Source organism: Sorghum bicolor, chromosome 1 (assembly GCF_000003195.3).
Source record: "Sorghum bicolor cultivar BTx623 chromosome 1, Sorghum_bicolor_NCBIv3, whole genome shotgun sequence".
In the NCBI taxonomy this organism is placed as follows: domain Eukaryota; kingdom Viridiplantae; phylum Streptophyta; class Magnoliopsida; order Poales; family Poaceae; genus Sorghum; species Sorghum bicolor.
Genome location: NC_012870.2, coordinates 62,467,371 through 62,473,370, shown reverse-complemented (window position 1 = coordinate 62,473,370; position 6,000 = coordinate 62,467,371). Strand labels below are relative to the sequence as shown.

The following is a 6,000-nucleotide window of genomic DNA, read 5'->3' as shown; positions in this document are numbered from 1 at the left end:
AATTGCCATTTGTAAACCATAAGGCCAACGGCTATGAAATTTTAACAGCAACAAGATACGATAGTTATCTACAAATCATCTAATACTCACTTCCATAGAAAATCTCGTTAAGGACACGAAATCATGTCCACCAGCAAATCATGGCTGTTAAGGTTACTGGTGGACATGATTTCATGTCCTTAACAAGATTTTCTATGGAAGTGAGTATTAGATGATTTGTAGATAACTATCATATCTTGTTGCTGTTAAAATTTCATAGTCATTGGCCTTATGGTTTACAAATGGCAACTGTTTTGGTGGTGAGTGTTACATGAAAAAGTGTCTTTCAGCTAATGCGCGCCACTTTGCATGTCCGGTAGCCAAATGCCCCTATTATTTACGAAACAATTTGCATAAAGGAAACTACATAGTACATAGTGAAAGTGATCTGGGAAACTATGGGCAGGATTCTTCTAACGAAAACTATGGGTAGAAACAACGTTTGGTGACTTGGTGGACTGTCAATCCAAGACATCTTTAGTAGGATAAGAGTGAATGAAGGAATTTTATATTTCTGCAGACGTGTTTTGATTTCTTTATTTGACTTCTCCATTAGGACTAAAGGATCTGTGGCACACCATATTATGTCAGCACACATCATTACCGCTGGTGTACAACTAATATAAAAGTCAAACCATTCCCACTACGAAAATAAAAAAAAGGAATAAAATATAGTTACAGTACCAGATGTTAAAGTTGAACATTTAAGAAAATATTACAATAAGGATGGAGCAACCTGCTAGAATATTAAAGAGAACTTGTCTAATGAACTAATCAAATACAAAAGCATGGATGAAACACAGAAATGGACACTAGGTACAGCATTAATTTTAGGCACTGCTTATAATTCACAGAAAATAGTTTAATTTCCTGCCCACCTACAGGGTACAGATTAGGCAGCCATGGTCATCCTTCTACTTGCGGGCTTGAGACCCAATCCAAGCGCAAAAATAGATTACCCATGATCTCATCTATCTTCCTCCCCTCTATTTTCTCCTGCGCTCCTTCGCATGTATGAGAAGATCTGAACACTGGGATGGAGAGGATGGGCTGCTCAAGGCCATTGATGAAAATGACCATGGGTAGATTATAGAAGATGAGAATACAGCTCTTTTTTTTTTTTTGGGGGGGGGGGGGGGGGGGGGTCTACTTCAGCATGTAAAAGCAAAAGGTGTTTTCCATGATCCAGAGTGCAAACAGAAAGGGCCTTAACAAAACAACAAGAGTAGCATAGATGTGGTCAAATTAAGTTACAGCAGTACCATCGCTTTCACTTTTCACTGAAGAATGCACTAATTTCACATTTGATCCCCTTTTGATTTGTTATGTCCCAGTTTAACTCTTCTTTATGCATCACATGGGAAGCAAAAACGTTAACTTCCATAGCAGTGCCTCTAGCAGCTACAGGCACACAAAGATTTGACATGATAAAGCATCTTTGGTGCAGTGTATTAACTAGGGAACTCCAGAACGCAATCAAAAGTGGATCTTATCGGTTATGCCAGAACCACTAAGCAAAACAACATGTAAGCTACTGTCAAATCATAGTCCCCTCAAGAAAAAAATATTGTCAAATCATTCATCTTTTCCATTAATAGTCTATACTGTTTTACACCGCTCTTGTATCCAAGTTTCTCATTCTTGCTTAATTAAATAATGCCAAGAAAGACAGGTACCAATGGCCTTACTAGTACTGATTTTTCTTTTGTTATTATCCTCTAACCCGAGGGCCCTTTTATCATGATGTGAATGAATTATCAGTGAGCCTTACTGGTTTATGTAATGACATGACAGCTCACTATAATGGTTGGAAAAAGTAGGTCAGCAGAACCCATTTCACCCATATTTTGAGAAAGTTTTGTGCTTGGCTGCCTGCCATCAAGAAACATAGAAATCAGTCAAAGATGAGTAGGTGTAAATAAAAGTTTGATTTACGGCCTTACTAGACTGGGAATCTTGAAAGCAGGGTACATATAAATATAATTACGGTAGTGAGGTACTGGAGTTGCCCAAATGGATGAAAGATAATTCCCATGTACCTCTACCAAACATATTGCCTATGCTAACATCTTCTCTCCTAAGTCCTCTTCTCCTTACGGTGCTCTCTTCTATTAGCACCATTCTACCTCCAAATAGTCACCGTTATCCCAACAGATATTTACCCAACTGAAGCCACACCACATCTTCACTGTGTTTCGCCTAGCACCAAAATTATGTATGTAAAACTAAACAGTAGTCCTCTTGGCCTTTGTTAATCTGAACTACGACATGCCAACCATTACCTACACGTATTCATGATGATTTGCCAAAAATGATTTGTCTGGCCAGAGCAATATTCAAGTAGCAGATCCTTTGTTTGCTGGCAAAGAAAACAAATGGAGCAACACAGGTTAAAACATGTACTTTTTATTTATGCAGATATGGAATTAAGAATGAACCGAACTTGCAGATAAGGTAGTACAGTGTTCACTCAATTTGTATGTCATTCTCACAACGAATTATTGGTCCCTCAGAACTGTCCACCAATCCAGCAACATCAAGTCACAATCAACTTCAGACTGGTTTGGCCAATTGTTTCGACTATCATAATTTGGTGTAGGATTATTCCTATGTGCTGAACAAAGTACAGCATAATAAAGAAGTTGACAGGCTTGGATGCATGTATATCATGTGCTATCTTCTATAGTTGTTACACGTAATGAACAGGACATCATAAAAAACTGATCACCATTTTTTACGAACCATTAGATATATACTGGAACTTGTGACTGTAGAATAAATGGTAAGCTCTTATAGATTTTAAATGAACTGCTCTCATAACAAAATGAGAACATTGGCAGATGAAAGCTGCACATGCAATTCTCTGGACAAGCAGCGATAGCAGAGAACATGAGTATTTTTCATAATTTTGTCAAGTAGAGTCTTCCGAAGATCACATATCTACGAAACAGTTTGAAAACGAGTAATGTTTTACTGGAAGGAAGTAATATGATGCTTACCTTGAATGAAGATTGTTGATATAGTACCTACTTACCATCTTTATTCAACCCACAAAAATCAATAGAACACAGGTTGTTAACAAGAACCAAGTCCACGACTATATTTCTATGCAGAAGAAACAAGGAGTCTGATGAAAACTAATGCTCCACGACAATGTTGAGGAGGCACATACTTCTCACACCAGTTGTTTTCAACTCGGTCCAAACTACAAACATCCATAGTAAGGGCACTCACAATGCAGACTCTATCATAGAGTCTAAAGTTATCCATTACCTCGAACAATGTGGACTTAGAGTCTAAATAAGACTTGGAGTCTTGTTTTTTCTACCTCTTTCTTCAATAAATATGCTGCCACATCAGCAAAATATCATAAATAATATGTAATTAATTGTCTTGGACTCTATGATAGAGTCTTGCATTGTGAGTGCCCTAAGAACACTAGGGCCTTGTTTAGTTCACCCCGAAATCTAAAAAGTTTTCAAGATTCTCCGTCACATCGAATCTTGCGGCATATGCATGAAGCATTAAATATAGACGAAAACAAAAACTAATTGCACAGTTTGTATGTAAATCGCGAGACGAATCTTTTGATCCTAGTTAGTTCATAATTGGACAATATTTGTCAAATAAAAACAAAAGTGCTACAGTAGCGACGAAATTCGAAATTTTTTCAGAAGCCTAGGTAACCAGAAAAAAATAGCATTGTGGCTCAATTTTCTCAGCGCTCACTCCCAAGCTAGCACACTACTTGAGATGGGAACAGTGGACTCTACCAATAACGGGAATACGATGCAAAACTGAAGGAGTTAGCAAAGACGCAGGTAGGCAGTTGCGCAGTTGTGTGCTGCCTATCTAAAGCAGCGGACACGTACCAGTGAGGCATGCCGGGGAGCTCTGCCACGGTAGGCGGTGTCCATGGGGGGTACCGGCAACGTCAGCGTGCTGCCTACGTGCTCCCCGAGCGCGTCAGGCGAGGCGAGGCGAGGACGGGACGCGACGAGGCGGCCAGGCAGGCGCGAGGACGCAATGTGTCGAGCACGTTGTGTGCAGCACGTCGCTCTCCTCCGGCGGCCTCACGCGCGGGGTTGCTCAGGACGCGCGCCTCCGTGGCCGGCCGGCGTCACTGCATCTCCTCCGTCGATGTCGTCCCCTCCGACTCCGACGCACCCATCCCCGTCGCCCGTCGACCTCCGCGGCGCGCTCGCCCCATGGCCCGCTGCCTCCGGTCACTCATGCGGGGCGGGCAGCCAGGCCCAGGCACCAGCACGTGAAAATCCCGGGCCCCCGGCCTGCGCGTCTCGCTCACTTCCTGGCTGCTGGGGTTGTCTTCTTGATGGGCCTGTTTCTGGCCCATTTTCTGGTTCCTGATTTCCTTTGAATTTTGATCCGTGTTCCTGATTGAAACTCCAACGGTAATCATTTGAACGGAGTTCGAGTCCGTCGCAGAAATGGGAAGCAAATGCTTGCTCCTATGCAGTGCTTAAGAACCCTTTCCCCAGGCTGAGAGTATGTACCAGGGGCGGAATCTAGTAGAGATGAAACTGGGCTCCCATACCCTCCATGGATCAGTTAATTTTTTCATGGTCCCTACCAGGGGAAGAGAGGAATTTGATTTTTTTTTTTAAAAAAAATAATGTTAGGGAGGCCAACAACAGTATTGAATTTTACACCAAAAAAAAAGAGGAAAATTCACGTTCATAGGGGGGCCTGGCCCCTCTTCCCCCCTCCCCTTGTCTCTCCACCTCTGTTCATTACCATCTAAATAATATATGCTAAACCGAAAGGTTCGGGAAAATCCGAGATCGGGTACAGCAACGGAAATGGAACCCACCACAAGGCAATCAATATAAACTAAATGTTGATCTGATGTGGCTTTCTAAATCTTGACAAAGAAAGGAGGATGAGAGACAGCACAGTCTTGGACATCGGGCACGGGCAACATATAAAAAGGAGGAAGTGCTCTCCACGTTGAAGCTTCTGGCAGCCTTGCATGGTTTAGAGAGAGCAACACAACTGGGAATGGCCAGATTAAGCCTAGAGATTGATGCCTCAAACTTGGGCAAGGCGTTGACAACAACGAAGTTGGATTGTGGTCCGGAGGAGACCCTATTCAGACAGATTCGAGCAACAATGGTTAGAAACATTGTTTCTTGTTCTATCTCAGTCTGTCTGAGATCATGTAATAGGGTGGCTGATTGTATGACCATCCATAGTGTAGCAGCCATTCTTGAGGGTGGGTAAGTGTTCTAGTGCCAGACACCAAACTTTATAACGATCTTGTCTCTGTCAATTTGCTTGGAGCAACTGGTTTATAAAGCTATAGGATAAAAAAAATCCATATTTGTTTTTTTCCGAAAGATCCGTTACCGGCTTTCATTGATAAGAGCGAAGTTGAATTACAGACATGATTACAATATGGGGCTTATAGTGGCACAAGCTGCGCCCGCCCCAACCACTCTTTTTGCTTGGGGTTCAGAAATGAAAACCTCTCGCCACCCCTGCTAAGAATACAAACAGATTACATACTGAGTGGTAGCAACTGCACTATGCGCAGTCCCTGCAGACAACAATAGTTGCATGCCTTTGTTTCCGACAATCCATATTTGTTTAAGCTTTCTACCTGCTTTTGGTCCTCAAAAGCTAGAAGACCAAACAAACACCTAGATTTTGGTTCTAGCTTTCACAAGCCAGGATGCCCACAAAAGCCACCATAATACCGCAAGCTCGAATGCTCACAAGAAATGGCTTCCATCAACTTTGGTGTTGTATTTACCAACCTTGCCGCTGGTTATGTTTTCAAACCCTTTTTTTTCTTGGGACTTCTTTCTTCCCCACGCGCGATACCGCACGCGCTACGTTTGCTACCCTCGAGCTGTCATTCGCAAACCATAGCCACCGCCACCTGTAGGTACGCCACCAGCATCGGCAGGACGTCCGGGCCTCCACCTCCACCACCTGCTC

General features: G+C 42.5%; 1 long non-coding RNA gene across 1 annotated transcript; it reads right to left on the bottom strand.

Annotated features, from left to right (window-relative positions):
* Positions 1,607-4,297, bottom strand: LOC110436521. The gene is made up of 2 exons (XR_002454305.1): positions 3,912-4,297; positions 1,607-1,911 (listed from the first exon to the last, which is right to left on the bottom strand). It is a non-coding gene; the product is annotated as an uncharacterized LOC110436521 (long non-coding RNA).